The 25,490-nt window shown below is 49.5% G+C and overlaps 1 protein-coding gene across 4 annotated transcripts in view; it reads right to left on the bottom strand.

The window, feature by feature from the left end:
* ZBTB7C (zinc finger and BTB domain containing 7C) overlaps positions 1-25,490 on the bottom strand; it is a 380,371-nt gene that overhangs the window by 305,741 nt on the left and 49,140 nt on the right. For all 4 annotated transcript variants that reach the window (XM_074383493.1, XM_074383494.1, XM_039463856.2 and 1 more), the window contains exon 2: positions 1,783-2,031. The gene's annotated coding sequence lies outside the window, so the exon portion shown is untranslated. The remainder of the gene's footprint in view (positions 1-1,782; positions 2,032-25,490) is intronic.

Below are 25,490 nucleotides of genomic sequence, written 5' to 3'. Positions count from 1 at the left end.
CAGCTGCTGTGCTAAGTGTGTTACATGTTTGATTTTCTTTAATTCTCCCCACTAGTCTATGAATGAGATAGTATTGTGTCTGTTTTTAAAGATAGAGGCTTGAAGCCTCCAAAGACCTGGACCAGGCTCCACATTCCCTCTTCTGGAAGCAGACCGCAGCTCATTCTCTGCATTTCTGGCAACAAGCACAGTGCTCAGTGCACAACAGGTACTCAGTAAACCTTGGTAACATAAAAGAAGAGCGTTTGACAGAGCCAGTCCTTGGCTCTTTCTGGCCTTCTTCAGGAGGTATGTTGCCCCTCCGCCTCCTAAGACTACAAACTTGAAAGTCCTCACCCACCTACCTCCAGGATTGGATATTTTCTGCCCCTACCCAGTCCCCCATCACCTCCCACTGTGATGCTCCCTAGGTCCAGCCCTGCCCATGGAGGTGGGGTCTGAGATAGCCCAGGGCCAGTACATACAGGTCATATTTAGGCTCAGGCCCCTGTGGAGCTACCAGCTCCCTAGCTCAGCCCCTCCAGGCATAGCCTTTCCCTGACTATCCCTGGCCAGAGACCCTGGAGCTCAATTCTTCCTCCATTTCCTTATATAGACAGGAGTCCAGTTCTGAGCCCACCTAGTGCCTGTGGTTGATTCACTTCCACTTCCTAGAGCTGGGTTCAGCTTTCTAGATTCCTTCTTCAACTTATTCTTTCTGCCTAATTTAGAACAAGGCCACCCAGAAGTCCTAATGTTCTGCCCCTCCCCATCCCTTGGCTCTGACCCTGGGGACCCTGACACTGGCCTGCACTGAAATGGAATTTACCACACCCTCTTGGGCATCCTGCCCCAGACCACTGGACCTTCTCCCCTTGCCCCGGTCAGTTTCTCAAGGCCCTAAGCTATTTTTGCCTCCACCCAGCCTACCATTTTCCCCACGGTGGAAGCTGCCAGGGTGGTACCTCGTATGACGCACACAGTGAAGAGTGGAAAATCCATGGGAATAGGCTCTCCCACTGGATCAGAACTCACCTTTACGGGTCTCTAGCTTAATGGCTGGCCCCTGTCCTTCTAGTCTCCAGGCCCTGCCTTCTAGGTCCTAGACACTTGCTTGATGCTTCCAGGCTTGCCTGACTTCCCTGGATCAACTGCTAGACCCAAGGAATCTGACAGGCCCCTGCTGTCCTCTCCAGACCCCTACTCATTACCTCTTCCACCTTGGATCATCTGCTACTTGCCCAGGCATTCTTGAAAGAATGGAAGACACAAAGCCTTTTTTTTTTTTTTTTTTATCAGCAGGACTCATCCACCCATCACCACACCTGTCATTTGAGACATCTGAACCAGACCTGAAGGCTTCCCAACCACTGAGGTCTCCAGATCTATCCCTCACACATCATGGACTCAATGAAAGAGCTTCTTTACTTCTCACTGCCTCTGTTTCTCCACCGGCATGAACGCTGTTTCCCACAGAAGCTGATGGGGAATAATGACTTCTTGATTTGCTACTCTGAGTTCTTCAAATACGACATGCTACATCCATAAAGGCATCAGGCCTTCCCATAAGGCATAGGAAGTGAACCCATCTGATGCTAAATCTTCCGGTGCTTGGCTCCAGCAAGCACATGGGGCAGAAACTAATAACTATAAAGCTTCCATCTATCATCTTATCAGGACTTAGTGTGCTTTGTTTGCATAGTTATCTTCCCACGGGTTGACATTTTATGCTTACTGCAAGCTGATATATTCTCCTACCTGCCATATCATTCATAAAGGATAGACGAGCCTCAGGTTCATTACCTGTCATTACACCGTGTACATGTCGCCAGGGGCCAAAGTATTGATTCTTCTTAGATCTCCCCAGCAGTGCAGCCTCCCACTCTGAGGCTCTGGGTCTAATGGGTGTGGATTCTGCTCATGCCTCAGGCGCTGGGTGGACTCCACTCCATCACTTCTTGCTCTTGTGGCTAATCCACTCCTCAGGGATGGAGAGAGCTTCTGAGCTCCCAGCTGCTTCAGAGGGGAGCTCCCAGCTGCTTCAGAGGGGATCTGCAGGAAGAACAGAGGCCTCCGTCATCTACCAGGGCCAGAAATACATGTCCAGGTTTTAGCTGTTCTTGCAAATTCTAGACATCCTTCTCTTTCTCTTTATTATTAGAGCCTATAGTTCCTTATGACTATAGCAACTCTATCTCATCCAGGGTTTTCACTGGCAGTGTCCTGCCCACCAACCCAGGCTCAGGCCTCAACACACATACCCGCCGTACACACATGCACACACACGCCCTTCATTCCTTTCCTTCCTCTGCGTATTTCCTTTCATCTGCCTGAAAGACTCACTTCTAATCCTGCATCCAAACCCTAGACATCGTTCAGAGTTTAGCCCAGATTGACCAACAGAACCTCACGCTTTTCCGTCACCCCAGGAAAGAGAAAGGAAGCGAATGTTCTCGCTCCAGCTGTGAGATGTACACAGAAGTGCAAAGACACATCCATGTGGAACCTTCCACAACTTTTCTAGCCCAGGTCCTCCAAGTGAGGCTTCTGGTGTTCTATACTCTGGGGGGCTCCAGGTAGAATACTGCACCTATGTGTGTTGATTACCATCTTTTCACAGCTCTTTATCCCAGAGTGACAGACAGAAGTGGAGACACAATCCTTGCCGGGATGAGGAACAGGGACACCGGCTCCACAGGGCCATCACATTTCCTAGGCAAGATTGTGACTTACACTCTGTCAGGAGGGGCCAAAGTGCTTCTGGCTGAAGCAGCCTGCCCCAGCCTGGAGGTCTGCTCATCTCTGGACAAGTCCAAGCTGGCTACAGCCCTGCACCTCTGATCAGGCACAGCCTCCAGCTCTTAGGAGTGAAAGGGATGGGCTCCTGGGATGCCCACCTGGCTGTGACTCTCAGCTCCACCCCAACCATGGGCTCCTCTAGGCCTCTGTGGACCCATTGCTGAGAAGAGGCTATGGCAGACAAAGAACATCCACCAGGACGCCCAGCATTGCAGACAAGAGGACACCCCAGGGACAGGAAGGAGTGAGAGTGGCAGAAGAAGGAAGGGACACATATATAATAATTATAGACTCTTCAAGTGGCTTTTGCATCCATTGGATCCATTTAGTTTCTCAGTAGTTCTGTGAAGGGGTGTTTGAAAGATGAGGTAACAGATGCACAGAGAGTCGAGAAGCTTGCTAAAGGTCACACAGTAAGTAAGTGAAACAGCCAATTATCATTCTTTCCAGCAAGCTCGTTGGTCCTGGGTTCATTTCATCTTCCTTCCAAGTCACCTGGCGGGTGGGGGATGAGTGGGAATGGGAAGGAGGAGGGGGACACTGGCTGGCTGGCCCTGCTATGAGGAATGGGGAGAAGAGGAGAACAATCATGCTTTTGGTTTCTTCCCTGATAGGAGAGTCTAAGAGGAGAAAGCACAGAGATAGCAGAGTGATTAGTAAGAAAAACAAGAATACGGAGCCTTCTAGTTAACAGGAGCAGCTCAGGCACCAGGAAATTGGCCGCAATAAACAGCCACTGCTTTGGGAGAGGCTAGGCTGACCTTGAGCCTCCCAGCAACTTGGCCTTCTACAGCTCAGGCTCCAAGTCACTTCTGTGCAAAGCAACAGAGGTTAGAAGCCCCTTTGAAAGAGAAAAACGATTATTATTATCTTCAAAAGGCACATATACATTTCATATACTCTTTATGTATGGAATATATTCTTAAGTAATACAAATGCAAAAGAAACATAAAAGTCTGCCCGTCTGACGAAAGATCTCAGCTGCTCCTGGACAATGGGATTGTCTGCTTGATTCCAAAGCAGTTCTTTTCTTGAGATAGAGAAACTCACAACCTAGGACATTCCTACCTAGCAAGGAAAGGCGGGGCCAACCTCCTTCTGGAACAAGTAGCATAGGCCAAAGGCCAGGAAACCCAGGGTAGGCGGCGAATCCATAGAATCTGGCAGGAAAATCACTCCGAATCATAATGGCAGGCATGTAGCTCAGTGCGGCCCCACGTGCGCACCTCTGGTCAACAGAGGACTAGACTTCAGGCTCAGGGAGGATCAGGAAATCTGCCCCCTTGGCATCATCATTTTTTGCCCCAGGCTGTCCATGCACACTCATTCAGCCTTGGGGCTTTCAGTGAGCCCTGCTACATGCAGTAGATGCCATGGAGGAAGGAGAGGAAACGACACCCTTAAGAGGCCGGTTACCATCCCACCCCCACTGGCTGCAGGTCATCTGGCAGCTGTGGCCCCAGAAGCAAACGGCTACAGCACATTCATTTCTGTTGGGGTGGGGAGGGTGAGGATAGGTGCACTTCCAAGCTCTCCTGCAAGGTGGGGTTGAAACATATTCACAGCAGATGGTGCTGTCACCCTCACTCCGGGATTCTCATTCCTAATTATCTGTGCTGTCAGCAAAACAATTAACCCTCGAAGAAAAATTGCACCATCCACTCCCAACCATATGAAAAGGCAATTTTTCCCAAGGACGAGGGACACTTAGGAAACCCTTGCACTCGCTTCTGGATCTCACCACCCTGGTGATCTCACCATCCTCTGACCTCTGCGCTCTGTCGCAGGCATTACGGCAGCCCCCCTCCTCTGAGCCTGCAGTTCCTTTCCCATAAAAGAAGGTGAGTCTATTCCCAAGGGCCCCCTTCAGTCCTACAGTGCCACCATTCTACAAGCCATTTCTTTTCATCTGAATTTGCGGTGCCTTTGGAGCAGGAACTGAGTTTCCGTTTGTTCCTTCATTCATTTGCTCACTTGTTTATTTACTCAGCCAGCCAGCCATTCTGTGATTTTGTATCTATCATGTTGTTCCTGGGAGATACAAAGAAGATATCTGTTCAGCCTTCTTGACCACTTCTTGGAGCTCTTTTCCCCCAGAGATGTGGGCAGAGGAAGGAAGAATAGGACAGGGAGGAGTGGAGCTGCCAGGGGCCCGAGGACGCAGCCTGGCTCAGTCTCAGGCTGTAGGAGGCAAGTCCTGTGGCTGCATTTGGATTTTCTCTGAAGATTTAGCTGCAGGAAAGCAGCCTCCTCTCCAGAGAGCTGATTTGAGTGAGCAAGCCACTTCAGTCCCCAGGGAAGACCTGCAGAGGTGTGATGTGAGGAGAGCAGACAGGCTCCCACCCCGTCACCCATCAGTGAGATGGTCTTATTCGCCACTGTAGGACTGGTGACAGCACAGGGCCTGCCCTTGGTAGGTGCTCATTAAATATCTGAGGCATGAGTGAATGACTCTCCTTAAAAGAACTGGTGTAAAAGAAAGGAGAGTTTTCACAGGGCTGCAGCATGACGCGTGTTACCTTAGGGGCCTACTATTTAAAGCTGGGATCAGTTGGTCTAATTCAACCATCATCATGCACTGTCATGGAAAAGAGCACGCGGTGAACAAGAAATTGTGGAATGGTTCACTGTCAATGCTGAACAAGCCCTCAGAGATGGTGACACCCAGGGCCACATTTTACAAGTGTGATCCGGAGATGCTGAGGGAGAGATGGAGCAAGACCCTGCCATGGGGTCCTCCCTCCGAGGCCTCACTCTTGTCCCACAGACTGGGGAACACATGAGGTGGGAAGGAAAAGAAGGGTCGATCAGGGCCATTGAGGGGCTGCAGGCCCCCTATTCAGGCAGGAACAGTGCCCTGGGGACTCAGGAAAGAGGTGGAGAAAATGGATAGGGGCTGATGGGATCAGGGAGCTGGGTGCCCCCCTACCACCATTTTTCCCAGTCTAAGCCTTGTGACATCTTTTTTTCCCTCTCCCTACTGTCCACCCGTCTACCAGAGCTTGCCCCCTCCAGTGCCCAGGAGCACAGGCTCCCATGCCAGCTGGTCTGCATAAAGGGATTGTGTTTATATTCAAAGTGGGCTGCTGCCCACTCAGAAGCTGCCCACTCAAAGGCAGCACATGTGACTGCACCCCCTGCCCAGAACCCAAGTGGGACCCAGGCCAACGTCTGGCTGGAGACATTTCTAAATATGAGCTTGGCACAAAGAGTCAGGTTCCCAGGCCTTCTCTGCAACAGAGACCCAGCCAGGATTTTCGAGGCTGCCAGGAGGGAGAGGGCTGGGGGCAGGCAGGATCAGGAGGCAGCCAGCTGAGACGGCCATCGTCCCCGGAAACATCCTCGAACTCCTCCCTGGCCTTCTAGCCTTGTTAGGGGAAGAGAAAGGATTACCCTGCACCTAGAGAGCCTAATCAATTGCCCACAACCCTTGGCAGGAGGGACAGCAAAGCCACTGCCTGCTCAAATGTGCACAGATTAAAAATATACAAATGGAATATTTTTTTCTTCCCCTCTCCTCAACCCCCTGAAGCCTGGGATGCTTGTTAAAAATAGCCTTGCTGTGGCATGGGTCCTACACAACCCAACGGCTGGCAGGAAAATTAAGGAGCCATTGGAGACAGCACTGTTAAGTGGCTACCCCTGGGGAGTGGAATGGGGAGGGCTGAGAGGGAGGGAGGTGCTTTCAAGTGTTCCCGGACACACTTCTACACTGTTTGGATTTTTAACAGCAAGCAGATATAAAATAAGTTCATTGCTTTTTAATGGAGTTTCATCCTTTGCATCCTCTAGCCTATGCTTAAGTGATGACTTAGTGACCTGACAGTACCTGCTGACTGGCCTGGCAGTGCACCAAGGAGACCCAGGACGCTCAGGCCACCAGGTACAAACACAACCCAGCATCAAGAAAAGAGCACTGAATCCATCAACCTTGGCTCTGTAACCAGCTGGCTGTGTGACCTTAGGTAAGTTGCTTGCGCTCTCTGGGACTCAGTTGCCTTAACTGTAAAATGATACAGTTAGATTAAATGTTAAGCCAGGTACCTTCTAGTACTAGAGGGTACTAGATCTAAAGGTACCTTCTGTCAATTGATGCTGTAAGATCTAGTACCCTCTAGTACTAGAAGGTACCTTTAGATGCCTTCTAGTCCTAGTATTTCCTAATTTTAAGGATTGTGGAAAAACATCTAAGATTTGCCCTGGTTTGTCCCCACCATGAACAGTGAGGGAAAATTTGTCCCTGGGCAAATTCCTTCAATCTGTTCATGGCGGGGGGACAAACAGAGGGCAAATCTTAGAGGGAGGGTCTTAAAATTAGGGGGCCGGTAGGAAGGACAGAAGCTGTTCTGAGAAGCAGAGACCAACTCTACACCTTGCTAACGAAGTGTGCAAAGTAGAACGCGCATCAATTCGGTACCTCAAATGTACTGGGTTCGAATCCTCACTTTGGCTGTTAGTAACTATTTGAACTCCAGTAACTTGCTCATCACCGCCTCACCTATAATGTAGGGTAAGAACACCCGCACCCAAAGGCTGTTGTAAATACTAAACGAGATAAAATAAAACGGTACTTGCTCATTGTAGGAACTTAACATCTTTTTATTCCTTTCTTCTTCCTCTACTTAGCCCACACTCTGGAGTCTGCACTGCCAGCTGGTTAAGAAGTGTGGGCTGTGGAATCAGGTTTGTATCCCAGCCCCACCACCAATTACCTGTGTGACCTTGGGCAAGCAACTTAATTTCTCTGTGCTCAGCTTCTTCATCTATGAAACAAGAGTGAGTCGGAAGCAGTGGCTGCTCTGCCTAAGCCCACACTCCTTCCCCTGTTAGCCTGTTGGGCTCCCAGTTTTCAATCTTGCATCATCTGCGGATATGGATTTTGGAACTTCCTTAACAGGCCCCCTCCGCTCCCCCAACCTCCCTAAAGTCCCTGGCCCACAGCTGCCTACCACCTGCAGATTGTCTTACTGGCCTAGCCCCTTCTCTCTGCACTCCCTCCCCCTGCCCGCTTTGGTCTCTACTCAGCCGGCTGTGCACCTGGCTAGGAGTGGGGCTTCTACCCTGGAGCCATGGGGATGTGTGTTTTATTTATTTATGTATTTCTTTAAATTTATTTTTGAGACGGAGTCTGGCTCTGTCGCGCAGGCTGGAGTGCAGTGGCATGATCTCAAGTTCACTGCAGCCTTCACCTCCCAGGTTCAAGTGATTCTCCTGCCTCAGCCTCCTGAGTTGTATTACAGGCACATGCTTCCACACCCAGTTAATTTTTGTATTTTTAGTAGAGACAGGGTTTCATCTTGCTGACCAGGCTGGTCTTGAAATCCTGACCTCTAGTGATCCACCCGCCTCAGTCTCCCAAAGTGCTGGGATTATAGGCATGAGCCAACACACGTGGCCGGGAAGAGTGTTTTAGATCAGTGCTTGTCAAACTTCTACATGCTTATGAATCACTGGGGATCTTGTCCCAGTGGAGGTGCTGTTCAGTGGTCTCAGGTGGAGTCAAGAGCCTGCATTTCTAGCAAGCTCCCAGGGGATGCCATGCTACTGGTCTGGGATCACCTTCTGATTAGCCAGGCTGCAGAGGGGAGGAAGTCCTGGCATGTGTATGGGGAGGGGACGGGGAAAGGGGGAAAGAGAAAGGCCGGCCAGTTATCCAAATCAGAGAAGCAGTAGAATTTCAATAGAGATGGTATGATGGAGACCAAGTGTGGATTCAAGAGACAAAGGGGAAAAGTAGGAGAATGCTTTATGAAATTATGACATTAGCCAGCCAATAAAAATAATGCTTATTGAGATAATGCAGCAACACAGAAGAATGCTTATGGCATATTAACTCAAATAGCAGACTACCAATTATATGGATACTATGTCTTCAACACTGCCAAATGCATGTTTAGAAAGGCTGATAGTAGGGCTATAATTCACGAGGACCCTGAAGGCTGTGCTATGGTAATGTAAGAACATGTGTTTCTATTTGTTTGTCATTTTCTGGGTTTTCTTGATGAAGTTTTATCATTTTTGTAATTTAAAATTTATCTTCTATCATCTCTCCGATGTCCACTCCTCAAAATGGCAAGTTATTCTTTGTTATGGAGGTTTTCTATATTTTAAGCAAAAACTGCCATTGTTGCAAAGGCTGGAAAATGGTGCATTAAATCTTCTCAGTCAAACCCAAAAATAAAGCAACCCAGATTCTGTTTTTCCTCTAAGCCAAGGGTCCAGCGCTTCGGAAGGCTGGTGCTATCACCTCTCACTATAGCAACAGGAAGACCTTGGTAACCCCCAGCTTACAGTTATTAAGGGTAAAAATAGGAAGGCTGTGGATAGCTGTTCAGTAAGAAGCTGTCGTAGGTGTGCCCTGGACAGCTTGGGTTTGGAGCCCTTTCTTACAGGAAATAGCAAAAATCAGACTGCAGGAGCTGGTTCCTGCAGGATTACTAGGAGTGCCTGGCATTTTCTTCTTTGTTTCCTGTTTCAGGGCTATAAGCTACCTTTCAAACTGGTTTCTGACATGCATAGAGGTGGACTGTTCTAAAACAGCAGCCCCAGAGTTCACTTAGGAATTGGGCATGTTCACCCCACTCCCAACTCCCCACCCCTCAAGGTGCCCTGTGCACTTCTGCTGAGCTCTCCCGCCATGCCAGCACTGCCCCCCACATTCTCAGACCTCCATCTCATTCTATCTCTTCAGCATGCTCCTGAGCAGGTATTTCAGGTCCCCCAATGCACCAGCTAAGCCTTGGCTCTGACCTCTGCGAGGCTGGAGGGGGTCCCCAGCCCCAGTCAGGCTGATCCTGGCTGAGGTACAGTGTCTGAACCCAGCCCGGCTGCCCAGTTCCTGGATCCATGTTGCACTCTGGCAAACCAAGTGCAAGGCCCAGCTCTGCTGCCATCTGGCTGTGGGACCTTGGGCAAATCACTTCCCATCTCTGAACTTCAATTACATGATCTAGAAAAATGTTAAAAAATCAGTTTATGGGATCTCTTGGTCCTATCTGGCTCTCATATTCTATGATGCCAGTGGAAACAACCATTTATCTAGTCACACAGGTGAGATATTTCACAACCATTTTGTAGACAACTGAACATTGCCTCATTCAGCCACAAAATGTATTTTATTTTTAACCCTACTGCATAAAGTATTTTTTTAATGTTTACATGCTTCTTATCCTTTTGTGGCAAAGGACATAAACCCTAAAATTTGTGTACCTTCTGCCCTAGCCTCACTCCACAAAGTACTTGAAGGACTGAGATGCTGAACATGACTGAACCTTGTCTTGCTGACCCTCTGCCACCAACACGAGGCTCTCTGCCATGCTGACCCTTTGTCTCTGCCTCTCTGCTTTTCTTCTTCTATCTGCTTTTTCCCCATGGTCAGCATATCCCATGGATCATATCCCAGTTGGGAATGCCCGTCTCAAGCCACTTCTCATACCTCTAATGGAGAAAATGTGTTCCCCTAAGGCTGGGCAACCCTGGGGCTCTGAGTGAGGGTGGGGGCAGGGGTGTTCTTGGAAATCGGGTGCCAGGCTTTAGCCATTTTTGCTAACCAGAGGCCCTTTTACCTGACTTTGCCATCTGTGTCTGTGTTCTGGATAGGGGAGGTTGCTTGCAGGCTGGTCTCTGGATAAGTGGAGTGTCACTAGACAGCTGCCTCCTTCTGTCTCAATGGCTGGTTTTCCCAGAGTGGGGCTAACTGACCATGGAGGACGGATGAGAAAGTGAACTCAGATTTAGAATTTCACTTCAACCTTCAACTCTCTCATCTCTAGCATCACCCTTTTCTACTGAGTAATTTCCATTTCCTTTTTTTTTTTTTTTTTTTTTTGAGATGGAGTCTTGGTCTGTCACCTAGGCTCACGGCAACCTCTGCCCCCTGGATTCAAGTCATTCTCCTGCCTCAGCCTCCCAAGTAGCTGGGACTACAGGCACATGCCACCATGCCCTGTTAATTTTTGGTTTTAGTAAAGACTACATTATATCAAGTAGGCCAGGCTGGTCTCAAACTCCTGACCTCAAGTGATCTGCCTACCTCAGCCTCTGAAAGTGCTGGAATTACAGGCATGAGCCACCGCTTCTGGCCATGATCCCCAAATTTCAATATGCTCTTGCTGATTGCTTTTTCCCATAAAAGATACCGTAATTCCTCAGTTGAGGCTTTCTTTTCCTCATTTCTCCTAGGAAGCTCTCTAGAGGCAGGAGGTTAGAGGCAGGCTTCCCCAGACCCAGAACCAACCAGCAGAGCAACACGTGGACACCTACTCCCTCCTCTCCTCATCAGACAGCACAAATCTCCACCCCACTGCCTCTGTCTTGGCCCCTTAAGCAGGCCCAGCTTCCACCAAGGCTCCACATGCTATGGGGTAAGCAGCCTCTTCCCTTACCTGACCCAGCCAACCTCTGCTTTCTCACCAACCCTACCAAGACTCCACTGAAACATCTGAACTCCCTAATCAGGGATGGAACCAGCAAAGTGCCTGGAGGTTGTGGTTACAAAAGAGAATCAGAGTTTTCAAGCAGGGAGGTGGGCCATTCTGAGTGATGTTAATACCTATGAAAAGTCCAGGCTCCAGGGGAAGGTTCTGGGGATGAAATAGCAAAATCACTTTGAGACCAAGGTGGGAGATGGTTTGCAAGATGCTGAGGTCATCATGCAAAAAAGCAGGAATCAGGGCTGAGAGGGCCCGTGAGGCAGGTGCAGAGGCCTCTGCAAGCCCACAGCCTGTTGGCCTGGCCCAGGGAGCAGCACAGTAGCAAAGACATGAGCCGAGACTGTAAAACAGCATGAACTTTGCAAAATAATAACCAACAAGAACCAGGCATTTTCCAAGGCTAATTCATTGCAGTCATCACAACAACCCTGCCCATGAATTGGCATCTACTTCTGCTTTGCCACCTGGGAGATGCAGGAGTGGGGATATTATACACTCTTAGGAGTTGACATCACCATAGGAGCCAGACTAGAAGGCAAGCACAGATTCAGAATTCGACCCCAGCCTTATACATCCCTGGTGTCATCCAGGTCCGAGTCTAGCTCTCAGTTTTAAAGATGAGTAAACTGAGGCTTGCAGTGGGTAAGCAGCCAAGGTCACACAGCTTATGAAGGCAGAGTCTGAATTCAAATCCTCACGTACCTGATTCCAAAGTGCACCTGCTTCACTCCCACACTTCCCTGCAGACCACAGTTCCCCACTAGGGCAAGGACCCGTGGCTGCCTGGCTGTTTTGTTCCAGAGGACCCTGCCGTCTCATCAATAAAAACGCTGCTCTAGGCCGGGCGTGGTGGCTCACACCTGTAATCCCAGCACTTTGGGAGGCCAAGGTGGGCGGGTCACTAAGGTCAGGTGTTCAAGATTAGCCTAACCAACATGGTGAAACCCCATCTCTATTAAGAATACAAAAATTAGCCAGGCGTGGTGGCACATGCCTGTGTTGGAATTCACTCGGGGTGGCTGGCAAAATATTAAAAGAAATATTAGGGAAAGTCATAAGATATAGTCTCATACCTTTTGGAAGGCTGAAAGGTTTTCATTAACTTGCAATAATGAAACAGGCTGAAGGCGGCCAGTTCTTACCTTAGAGCATTAGGTCATAGGGTGAAGGTTAAGGATAATAGTAGCTTCCCCAGTTCAGTCTGTTTACGCCACATTCCTTTGTCTCTAACTATTTGTTTACTCATGTAAACTTTGTGCCGGATGGTACTCTCGGGGAGGTGGAAGGGGGATTACCCATTAATGGTGTTTGCACTGGGCCTCAGAACCAAACCTTTTATCATTGGTAAAACCACTCTTTTAACCATGTTAATCATCCACAAGTGTGTTGATTTAGAACTTCTGTCATTAAATCTATACTGAATGAATGTGAGGAAAAACAGCTAGGGGCAGTTGGGTGGCTGCCGTCACCCTCTGAGAGCAGCTGAAAACCTCCCTAGCCCACTCTTCACTGTACTTTGTGTGTTGAGTGTATTTATTCATCTGTCGTGGAGTCAAACCCCTACATGTGGTGATCATCATCACCTGCCTGTAATGCCCACTACTTGGGAGGCTGAGGCAGGAGAATCACTTGAACCTGGGAGGCAGAGGTTGCAGTGAGCCAAGATTGTACCATTACACTCCAGCCTGGGTGACACAGCTAGACTCTGCCTCAAAAACAAACAAACAAACAAAACACACTGCTCCAGATCTGCCGTAGAGGCTAAGACGGTGCCGGCGAGATCATTCCCAGGGGGAGGGCCAGTTTCCAAGAGTTCCTAAATGGACATGCATCACCTGCCTGTGTCTGCTGCCCCTCTGCTCTCACACACACATGCATCTGACCAAGAGAAAAAAGCCCCGAGGGACAGATGGGTGGCACAGAAGGGATAGGAACAGTGAGGTGGCAGAAGAGCACACAGGGGTCCCAGGGTCAAGGGGGCTTTAATGCAGCCCTAGGCATGGTGCTGGCTGGCTATTGGCTGGCAGAACTTGAGACACACCTATTAGCAGCTTGCTCAGTGGCTCCTTCAAGTCGAAGGGTCACAGCATCTTAGCCATACCCATCAGGGAAGGGAGGACTAAAGAAAGAAATCTTTTACCCCTCGGTATATTTTGCAGTATAAAGTGGGCAAGGATGAAGGAAATGGCAGACAAGAGCAAAGATAAATATTCTTTTTACATCGAGAGGACCAAGTTCAAGTCTGCATCTTTTTTTGATTAGTTTCTTGCATAATGCCCACCTAGTACCACCAGACGCAAACTATAGAAGTTGCACATATGTTTTAGAAGTCCCTATGATATGTTCTGTCCTGTTGAGATGGCAGGTAGGTGACAAATGAATAAAGCAGATCCCCACATAAGGGAGTGTGTGGTCTTGTGAAGAGATGCTGGGCACACAGTTCCAAAGGCAGAGACCCTGAGTCACCCAATCTTGGAGTGATGCTGGAATGAATTGTGCTCAGGCTAAACACTGGTGGAGGAAAGTTTAAAGCAGGATCAACCTTCTCCAGAGGTGGGAGGCCCTCCAGCCCTACCACCACTCAGGCTGGTTGGCTAGCCACATACAGGGGAATGAGCTAAAGTCTGGTCCATTGGGGTCCGAGATGGCAAAGGGCCTAGAAATTCCACATGTAACAGAGACCATGGAGTGGGGGTGCACAGTACCGGCATCCTGGAGGCCGGTTTTAAAGGGAGAAGGAGATAGATTGCAAAACTCAGCCCAAGGTGGAGACTACATCTTTTTCATTTAGTGGCCCGTGCACCTTGCACAGTGCTTGGCCTGTAATAGGCACTCTGCCTGTGCTTCATAAACAGGGCTGCGTCCCACAGCATTGACAGTCTGCTGCCCCACACAGCCCTGCACCGAAAGTGTGTTTCCTCAGTGCATGTGCTGTGAGTCCCACTCTAACCAGACTGTGACTCTTAAAAACTGTTTTCTTGTGCTTGCTTCAGCAGTACATATACTAAAAAACTGTTTTCTTTATTTAGTGTTTTGAATAGAATATTAGCTTTCTATTACTGCTGTAACAAATGGCCACACTTAGTGGTTTACACAGCATGAATTCATTATCTTATAGTTCTGGAGGTTGAAGTCTGACATGGGTCTCACTGGGCTAAAATCAAGGTGTCAGCTTAGCTGTGTTCCTTCCTGGAGGCTCTGGAGAAGAACATTTCCTTGCCTTTTCAAGCCTCCAGAGGCCGCCTGCATTCCTTGGCTGGTGCACTTTCCTCCATCGTCAAGTTAGCAGCATCGCGTCTCTCTGAACGTTCTTCATAGTTATGTCTCCTTCTCTGAACACAGCCAGGCAAGGTTCCTGCTTTTAAGGGCTTATGTGATTAGATTGAGCCCATCTGGATAAACCAGGATAATTTCCCCATCTCAATATCTATAACCTTAATCCCATCTGCCAAGCCCCTGTGTCACATAAGGCAACATACTCACAGGTTCTGGGGATTAAAATGTGGACATTTTGGGGAGGCCATATCCTGCCAATCACAAATAACAAATACATTCACATTGTTCAAAATCCAAATGGCATAAAAGGCTACAGAGTGAAAAGGTGCCCTTCTGCCCCTGTTGCCCACCATCCCGTTCACCTCCCTGTTAACATTTCCTTGTGTTTCTATCCCAAGAGGCTTTATGCCAAGATAAAGCAACAGCAGTATGTATTATTTTTATACCAATGGTACAGTCCCATAACGCTGTTCTGCATCTTGCTTTTATCATAACGCCCTTGAGATTGTCCTGGATCCACATATAAAAGCATCCTTGATCTTTTTAATGGCTGCATACCCTTCCACTGTGTGGATGCACTATAGTTGATTAATCTAGTCTCCTGCTGATGGACACTTAAGTTGTTTATAATCTTTTGCTCTTGCCTACAACACTGCAGTGAACAATCTTGTATGTATACCATTTCCTGTATGTGCCTGGATGTCTGTAGAATAAATTCAAATAAGTGGAACTCATGGGTCAAAGGACATGTGCATTAAAATTCCCCAGCTACTGCTGAATTGCCCTCCATAGAACTGAACTAATGTACACATGCACTCCCACCCCAAGCCATGTGTGGGTGTGAGATGGAAGCCCTTTTTGACAGAGAAGCCACAGCTCACACCTTTTCCTTACCCCTCCCTACTGCCCCCATGCTTATTCCAGGGATGAACCCAGGGATCCCCTGAGGATTGCGGCCGCTCACAATTCCCTGGACTCTTGTTGGTGATGGGACAGGACTGGAGAGAAGGACAAAGCCAGCAGCTAGCAAAGGAGGGCCCAAGTTCAGAAGTGTGAAAAGACCAGTGGCTTTGGGTATCTCAACCAGCAAACTGCTCCTCCCTCATGGATATTGTACAGGCTTGCAAGTCAGCTGGTTTCCCCGGTGGGAAAGGTATACCACCACTGTCTAAAAGGAGGGCCTCTCGCCACGGATGTGCTGCAAGAAAAGATTACAAGTGCATTTGGGTTTCCAATGGCCCAACTGCACCCGTGTTAAGAAAGGTGCCACTGGCCGGGCGTGGTGGCTCAAGCCTGTAATCCCAGCACTTTGGGAGGCCGAGGCGGGTGGATCACGAGGTCAAGAGATCGAGACCATCCTGGTCAACATGGTGAAACCCCGTCTCTACTAAAAATACAAAAAAATTAGCTGGGCATGGTGGCGCATGCCTGTAATCCCAGCTACTCAGGAGGCTGAGGCAGGAGAATTGCCTGAACCCAGGAGGCGGAGGTTGCGGTGAGCCGAGATCGTGCCATTGCACTCCAGCCTAGGTAACAAGAGCGAAACTCCGTCTCAAAAAAAAAAAAAAAAAAAAAAAAAAAAAAGAAAGGTGCCATTTTCCTGCTCTTAATCCATTCCTGGTGGAGATGTTGCTTCAACCTGAAAGAGCCTTTTATGTGTTGAAGGTCAACTGCAATCTAAAAGATAAGTTAAATCACTCATTCAGAAAGACAGGAAGCCTTTGATGGCAGTGACTGATTAAGACAGGCATCCCCAAACTTTTTACACAGGAGGCCAGTTCACTGTCCCTCAGACTGTTGGAGGGCCGCCACATACTGTGCTCCTCTCACTGACCACCAATGAAAGAGGTGCCCCTTCCTGAAGTGCAGCGGGGAGCTGGATAAATGGCCTCAGGGGGCCGCATGCGGCCCGTAGGCCATAGTTTGGGGACACCTGGATTAAGATTTCACAGCAGCCAGTGCCAGGCCTATGGACCCCAAAGAGTGCTCATTCTCTCACCCACCAGCACTGCTGGCCCCCTTGGCAGCAAGGCAAGCCCAGAATCTAAGACAGAGGGGAGTGCTAAGTCCCAGCAGGTGAGCCTGAGAGCCTTGAGGACAGAAACTAGAGGTGCCTACCCTCTGCCCAGCCCCCTTCCTCACCTCCATTTGGCCTCTGCCTGGTCTTCCAAGGTCAGCTCAAGGGTTCCCTCTTCCAGGAAGCCTTCCCTGACCCCACAGGCCAGGACTCGCAGGTGCCTTTATACAACCTGTTCCTAGAGCACTTGTACTTTACCCCGTTTTTGCACCTTTGACCCTGAAGACTTGCCTGTCACCTCACATGGCAGCCACTGGAGTGTGAGCATTCTGAGGGCAGCACATGGTACCATGCTTGATGCCCACTAAGTTCTCAGCAAGTGTCTGGAAGACAGAGGAACCTGGGCTCAGGGAACAGTCAGAGCGGCTACCTGCCCTGCCAGTGTCGCCTGCCAGCTTACTCAAGTGCTCACAGCCCTGCTGGCCGCTAACCACCGGGCTATGCCCTGGGGGCATCCACAGGGTTCCAACAGGGCTTCTTGTCCTAAAATGCCACCAGGGCCCAAAGGCCCACTGTTCGAATCCACTCTTTTAGCAAAGCATCACCTCTAGAAAGTCCCCGTCCCCAAGAGGAGGTACGCTCTCACCCTGTGGTCCTCTTCATCTGCTTGGCCAGCCAGGGATGGGGCTCAGGGGAAAGACAGATCTAGGGCCCAGGGTGCTGACTGGGGCAAGCAGGCTGGAGGAGGCACTGTGGTGGGCAGTCCATGGGCAGCCTAGGGGCACTGGGTCCAGAAGATGAAAATATGCCTCAAGGGGCAGCAAGGTAAGATCCCAACTTTACACACGAACAAAACCCTGGGAAGAGCAGAACTGAGCTAAGTTCAGGACAGAAGAGATGTGCGAGCAGGTGAGCAAATGATGTCCAGGTTGGAGGTGAGCTGAAAGGTACAGGGGGCAGCCCTGTGGAAAGCACAATGTTCACTGTGTCGGGAGGGCTGGGGCCCACAGTCTCCCACCTCTGTACCTGTTGATAGTCTTGGCCAGGCCATTAACCTTAGACATCTGAATATGGGGATCACCATCTGCCCTGACCACCTTGCACAACTACTGCCGTCCATTAAATCAGAAGAAGATGAGAAAATTCTCTAGAAGCCTAAAAGCAATATAGAAATAGAAGCTGTTACAATCATCATTTGCTTTTTCATAGTGTTTTGCAGCCCGCATAGGGCTTTCCTATCCAGTATCTCCCAACCCTCAAAACAACTCTGGGAGATAGGTATGGATATGCATACTCAATTTACAGATGTGAAAACTGAAGAACAGATAGTTCCAGCCCAGAATCACACCAATAACAAGGGGCAGAGATGACAGCTGTGTCCAGGTTTTCTATTCAAAATAGAGTGTTCTGTTTACCACACCAAGATGTACCCTCCATTGTCTAAAATCACGAGCTCTGACTGTACAGAAAACCTTCCTTATTCTTCAGTCTTTCTATGGATTTGTTGATTCCTCCTCCTTCTTCAATCCAACCGTCAATTTGCTGATTGACAAATGAGCTTCCCTGGTCTCTATGTCATGGCACTGTTTCAGGGAGTTTGTGGTCAGAGTTTTTATCTGAGGACAAGAAACCAGGCTGCAGCCTGGGATCAGCCTCTTATCCATTGTGGGACTAAGGAAGAGTCCCTGTCCCCCAGTTTTCTCCAATCCCATCTGATGTTAAAACCTCTTAATGACTCTGATCTTAGCATTTCCAGTAGAAGGTTCTCAGGGCCTTTCTGGGGGTGACTGGGGCAGTCCTTTGTGACAGCATCAAGAGCAGGATGGGGCTGGCCTGGTCGTAATGGCACCCACTAGGTTCCAGGCACCCCACACATTTTTCTCATGATAACCTTGTGGTTGATACTCACACAGATGAGGAACTGAAGGGTTGCAGGAGCTGGCCACCATCCTCACATAGCCTGGAAGTGGTAGCACCAAGACTGAGGCCCAGGAGGTGGGGTCCAAAGGACCATCCTGCATTTCCACTGCAGCAGGGAGAGAAGGAGAGGGAGACGGAGGCTTTGCCTCAACTCCAAACCGCCTCCTGAGGTTGCTATATTTTCCTTACTTCAGTGAACTATGTGGAACTTCAATTGGTAGCAGATATCAGCCTCCAGCTTCTCAGAACCTCATTCAACAAAAGCATCCTTTGCAGGTGCCTCTGCTTGGAAGTACACCTGTAATTCACATCTGCACACAGAACTCCATCTTTCTTCAAGGCCCAAACAAACCGGTTTTGTTCGGTTTCGTTTAAGAGATGGGTTCTTACTATGTTGCCCAGGCTGGCTTCAAACTCCTGGGCTCAAGGGGTCCCACTTCCTCAGCCTCCACAGTAGCAGCGATGACAAGTGCTTTACAAATAGGTTTCTTAGGGTGACATTATCAATCTCAATATCAACACAGTTAAGGAACTTGCTCATAATAGTCTCCTGTTGGAGTCTTTACATGCACAAACATTGTTCCCACACACCATCCAATACGGACAAACTTGACTTGGAAACAGGAAAATAGGGAGGTGATTAATCACTTGGTCAAAGGACTCACCCCAGGTCTCCTTTTACATCACCATCCCCAAAAATGACTCAAGGGGCATCAAGGTAAGATCCAAGCTTTGCATTACATGAATAGAGCTTCTCTATTCATGTGGTTTTCAGAACATATCCATCTACTAGACTCGGGAACGTAACTTGAGAGACATGGCTAGCAGCAAACCTAGCAGCAATTCCAGTCCCTGCAGCCAGTTAGGCAGGGAGGAGAGGGCCAGTATGTCAGGGCTGGTCTGAACAGTGGGATACTTGAGTCAACTTCTGCAGCAGAGGAAAGGAGACATACGGGACTAAATAAACTGGGCTGTGCTGCTGGGAGCCCACCAAGCAGGCCAACGCCCTCGTACACCCCTCAGCATCCAGCTCCTGGCCTCACACCACCCTAGAACATTCTTGTTGCCCAGACCTCAGAGGAGGGCTTTCCCTGAACAAATTCTGTCTTCCTGCTTCCTCTCTGACCCCACATGGTGGTACTCCACCTCTGCCAGACACCCTTTCCCTGCTCTGCCTCCAGCCTCATCAAAGCCCACTGGTCCCTGGAGAAGAGACGTGCCAATCCTCCCTGCAGTGAGCCAGCATGGTGCATTAGGGTTAGTTACTTTCTTCTAGGGCATCTCTGGTTTATAACATGAGCTTCTTGGAGAGGGTGGTTTCTCATTGTGAAATTTCAAGAACTGTAGGGGGAGAAATCCAGAGAGGCTGGGGGACAGTAATGGGGGAAGAGAGAAATCTCTGAGGTGCAGCAATGTCACACGGACCAGCCATGAGCTACTACTGGAAATCTGTTTTTCAAAACGTTAAGAGTCGATTTCCAGATGTCTGCTTAGGGGAGCCAAACTGCTGTTGATTCGTTCCCAGTTCACCACGGAATAAAGTCTGAACTCTTCACCCAAGCACTTCAAACCTTCCATGCTCTGGCTCCCATAAAACCTGCTCTCCTTCCTGCCCCTCCTAGGAACTCCACTTGGCCATTGGCTTCTGCACTATCCCACAGACCTGCTCGGGGCTTCCCAGCCTATACACCAGTCCAGGCCCAAGGACGCTCCCCTTCACCAGCACCACTGCACTGCACAATTGCAGGGGATGCTGTGCTCATGCCGGGCTGCGTGTATGCAGTGTATGGCACAGCAATCCGTGTGCTGCCCCATCCACGGCCTCCACTTCAGGAAGTCTCCCACATGCGCCCACAACCTCTGTCCCCTCAAATTCCTTGGTGCCTAGAACCTGTGGCTCACTTCAGGCACTGGACACTCCCTGCTTCACATTCTCTTGATCTGAATGTGTGAGGGTACGTCCTCAATCAGAGAACAAGTGCCCTGAGGGCAGTGGCCGGGTCCTGAGACCTCTCACCCCAGGTCAGCAGTTTGAGAAGTTAGTGTTGACTTTCAACTGTGATCCTGGGGCAGCATCCACAGCAGCAACAGGGAACTTGCTAGAAATGCACATTCTGGGGCCCCACCCCAGAGGTCTTGAATCGGATGCTCTGGTGGTGGGGCCCAGCACCCTGTTTTAGCAAGCCTGCCAGGCAACTCTGATACGCACGAGGCTTAAGAGCCACTGAGTTACAGGATCCTCAACACATCCTTTTTGGGTTTACAGAACAGGGTTTTCAAGCTAGGAAAAGGGCAGGCATCATCTTGTCAGACTGTTCCAGAGACCCAATTACCATATTGGTTCTCAGACATATCCACTCACTGAGTGAGTGAACTCACTCAGAAAGGCTCCATGCAGCCTGCAGTGCTATTATGCCAAGGTTGCCTGTGAACAGTGGCCAGGATGCCTTCAGCGCTCCTCCAAAGGGCTCTCCTGTTCAACAAGGCTTGCCTGGCCCTGCTGGCTGGATGGTTACATTATTCAGCAACCAAGAAGGGTTTAACAGCGTCCCTGTCTCCCAACCAAGTGATTCACCTCAACTGTGGTACAGGCTTTTCCAACACAAAGCAGGGCAGTGTTCAGGAACTCAGCATCGGGAAGACCCTCCTCCAGGTCCCCACAGCTTTTCACAGCCTGCCCAGGCTAAAGCGCCTGGCATCCCATCTCCTAGGGTAGAACTGAATAAGGAAGGGAGGTCAGACCGGATATAAAGAGCCAGATCCCAGCGCTGCTCTGGACTCACAGAATCAGAGTTGCTAGGAGCACCTGATGATCCAGATGTTGACCAAGTCTCCCTGGCATTCTTATCATCGGGCAATACGAGAAACAATCAATGAACCCACGTGCATTATCTGACAGCTGGGGGAATTGAGGTCAAGGCAGTGGGTGACTGCCATTCCCTGACCATGCCAGGCCACAGGGCATTCCCTCTACCCTCTCAGCCCGCACAGCATCTGCCATCTGGGTCCCACTTACAGTTCCTAACACACATGATTCTACACTACACTTCTAAACACTGCTCTGTGTGGCCCTGCTTTCTCCCCCACCGAACTGGAAGGGACTAGAGACAGGACCAGGCCTGAGCCAGGACTCCACCCACAGTACTGTGCTCAGTTCAGGGCACAGGGAAGCCTTTAAAACTTATCTGAGGAACGAACGATCCCCTGAGGCAGCCTGCACTCTCCATGAGCATATGTGCTAAGATTAATCTATCAGATCACCAGATTGTCACCTTGAAACACACCGGAAGGTCTGTCCCAGAGGGGTAAGAGAATATACAGATTCTGACGGGAAGCAGACAGCCACCTGCAGAATAGCAGGTGGGGGTCGGGGATGACCAGAAGAAGGAAGAAGCCCGTGCTGGTGCTCCTGGTTGGAGGCTGGGAAGGGGTAGGGAGGAGTGTCACGAAGACAAACCGCACCTTCCTGTTGATTCTGCCCAGCCAGCCCCGGGAGAAACACAGCTGGGAACTGGGCGCAGAGCTCACACTTCCTCGCCTCTCCCTCTCAGGAGCCCTTCCCTGACACACAGGAAAGGTGACAATGAAACAGAGACAAAGAAGAGTGCCAATTCTCCCCAGGTGCCCCAGGCAGGGTAGGACTCCTCAATTTGGCTTTCCCCAGGAGCATGGGAGGTGACTGTTAAGGTGATGAGCTTTGGGGAACTCCTGGAAAGTCTCACTGGTATTCGAACTCTGCCCCACCCCACCCTGACAAGGCCCTCCCACCTCCCCCAGCTAGTCATGTAGACTGGTAATAGCAAACACCCCAAAATTCCAGTGGCCTAAGACAACAAAAGTAGCTTTCACACTCATAGGACATGTCCACCAATTCTCCTCATTCCAGCCTTTTCATCTTCAAATTTAGCCTACACTAATGGCACAGAGTAGGAGTTCTTGTTACATAGCGGATAACGTTTGGATGCTTGTCCCCTCCGATTCGCATGTTGAAATGTAACCCCCCAGTGTTGGCAGTGAGGCCTGTGACAGTGCTCGGATCACAAGGGTGGATCCCTCATGAATGGCTAGGAGCCATTGATGGATGGCTAAGGAGCCATTCCCTTGGTGATAATCAGTTATCCCTCTGAGTTCATGTGAGATCTGGTTGTTTAAAAGTGTATGGCAGGGGCCGGGTGTGTCGGCCTATAATCCCAACATTTTGGGAGGCAGAGCCTCAACCTCACTTGAGGTCACGAGCTCGAAACCAGCCTAGCCAACAATGGTGAAACCGCATATCTACTAAAAATACAAAAAATAGCCAGGCATGGTGGCAGGCCCCTGTCATCCCAGCGACTTGGGCAGCTGAGGCAGGAGAATCGCTTGAACCTGGAAGGCGGAGGTTGCAGTGAGCTGAGATGGCGCCACTGCGCTCCAGCCTGGGTAACTGAATGAGATTCCACTTCAAAACAAAAAAAAGTATGTGACATAGGTGACACCTCCGCCCAGTCTCTCTTGCTCACACTCTCACCTTGTGACTCTGCCTGCTCTCCCTTTGCCTTCTGCCATGATTGGAAGCTTCCTGAGGCCTCACCAGAAGCAGATGCTGGAGCCATGCTTGTACGGCCAGCAGAACTGTGAGCTAATTAAACCCCTTTTCTTTATAAATTACCCAGCCTCAGGCATTTCTTTATAGTAAAATGCAAAAAGCAGCCTCACATACCAGCACAACTCTTTCAGGCATGGACTTAACTTCTGTGCCAGTCAGGATAGGTTGGTCCATGCTGCAGTAACAACAAATTCCCAGATTGCAGTAGCTGAAAACACTGCAGGCTTATGCTAATGAATATAGGGCTTCTTTCTGGAGTGATGAAAATGTTTTAAAATTAGAGAGTGGTGACACAACCCTGTGAAAATACTAAAAACCACTGCATTATACACTTAGAGGGATGAACTTTATCTCAATAAATAAGAGGCATGAATCTTATCTCAATAAAGCTATTAAAAGCCAGTCCCGGTTTCCTCCTCCCTTATGCCTGGCTGGTGTTGATCACAGGTCCACAGAGGCTTGCCGCTGGAATCACTCAGGGTTTGGGCTGATGCAGCAGCCCCTGTCTCCAATGCTTCCTGCTGTCCTGTGAGCTCTGGAGGGCCTTGCCCTGGCAATAAGGTGCTCTGACCTGGAAGTGAAACCCATGCTTCACACACAACTTACTGCCCAGAATGTATTCTGTGACCCCCAACAAAGTGCATAGGAAGGATAATCCCGCCAAGGGCCAGATGACAGAGGACTAGCTGGTGGCTACCACTCCCATGAACCCACACACAGCCCCCCAGAGCTCAGGCCTGACCTTCCTCCATCCCCCATGAGAAGGTGAAATTTCTTCTCTGTCATTTTTTTACCCTAGGATGAAGGAAAGCTTTCAGAGCTGGTTTAGAAAGAGAAGATGATCAAGACATGATTTTCAAAGAAAATGACAGAGGACACTATTATAATACGTAGCATAGCAATCTTATATGTAACAACCCTCTAATATAAAACATAACAAAGTTAACATAGTACTGGCAACATGATAGGTACAACGCCACCTTGACGGTGAGACAGACAAGCCAGATGTAAAAGGAGAATTTCAAGAATGAGTTTAATAGCTGCTGGACCTTCCAACAGATCAAGCGAATGAAAGGAGGCCAGAGAAGGCCTGCCCTGCAAGAACGGCCCCTTGAAAGCCCATCAAAAGCTGGTGGCATTAGTTCTGCGATGAGGCTTTGTGGCTTTAACAGGCTGTCCTTTTCCTTTTACCCAGAGAGAGAAGAGTGAGAGAAAACTTGGAAAGGAAGCCATGGATGGTACAAAAGAGGAACAAGAAGTCATCTGTGCTGAGGCCACGGCTGGGTTAGGGCAGTACAGAGGGGAGGAGGGGAAGCCAGAGGCTGGAGACCCCTGCCCTTCTAGGGGTGCTTAACATCTGTGGGGATTTGGGAGAATTTTGACTCAGGAAAAGGCTCCAGAAAAGCATAAAGCACATTGGGGTTTCTCTGTGGCTCAGAGCTGCAGTGTTCTGGTTGCTTCCATAGGCCGAGCCAACGCATTCCTGGATGTGTGTGAATCTAGAATTGTTCATGAATAGACCCTTCAAAGAGGAAACTCCCTGCTGTCTGCTGAGGTCAGAACATGGCCAGTCTGGAAATGTTGACTCTCACTATCTGTGAATTAGCAGTAGATCCCACGCAAGGATAACTACTTTGCATTTGTAGGCACTGGAACACTACAGCAATATGACACTAAATGGACCAATTCCGTTCAATTCCATAAACATTTGCACCTCCTTGCACTTCAGACCTGAGCGCAATAGCATGAAAGACAGCATGCATAACCCCACTGGGGACAGAGCACAGGAGGTCGAGGAGGCTCCTGCAGAGAGTCAACAGTTGAGCTGGGATTTAGCAAATGAATATTTCTCCAGTATGAGGTTGGGGTAGTGGTAGGCATGGAGGGTTTTAGGGGAAAGTTCTGGCATGTGAAAAATCGCAGGGCCATGACATGCCATGACAGATTTGAGGAATAAATGCAAGTATGAGAGGAGAGCTGAAAGCCGTGCAGCTAGAGGGGCAGGCCAGGGCCAGAGTACTAGGGGCTTTCAGCTGGACTTGACCCAGGAGGACACAGGGAGCAGGGGAGGGAGAGAACACAGGAAGGGGCTGATCAATAGCCCAGGTGAGAGACAAGGGACTGATCCAAAATAGTGATGGGCACTGAAGGGAGCCTGCAGGTTTGAATACTGAAGAAGTGGAATCCCTAGACCAAGTGACCAGCCAAAGGTAGGGGTGAGGGTGAGGAGAAGGAAGAATGTGGAGGAACCCAGGGAAGGAGAGTGTGCCATGAAGGATGCATACGGCAGAGACCCCGGGTAGACAACATGCAGTAGCTGGTGGCAGTGAGTCGCTGGCAGAGGGGTGAGGAGAGGGAGGGAGGTCTCCTTGTGGGTTATGTGTCCCTGAAAGCTGGTTGTTAGGCAAAGGCAGAAAGATGAAAGCTAGGGCATCCAAGGGTCACAGGTGTGTTTTGTTTTTCCTGGGGGTATGATGAGCAT

This window comes from Saimiri boliviensis, chromosome 13 (genome assembly GCF_048565385.1).
Source record: "Saimiri boliviensis isolate mSaiBol1 chromosome 13, mSaiBol1.pri, whole genome shotgun sequence".
NCBI classification, from domain to species: domain Eukaryota; kingdom Metazoa; phylum Chordata; class Mammalia; order Primates; family Cebidae; genus Saimiri; species Saimiri boliviensis.
Note: the sequence above shows the minus strand (reverse complement) of the source record. Positions and strands in the feature narration are given on the sequence as shown.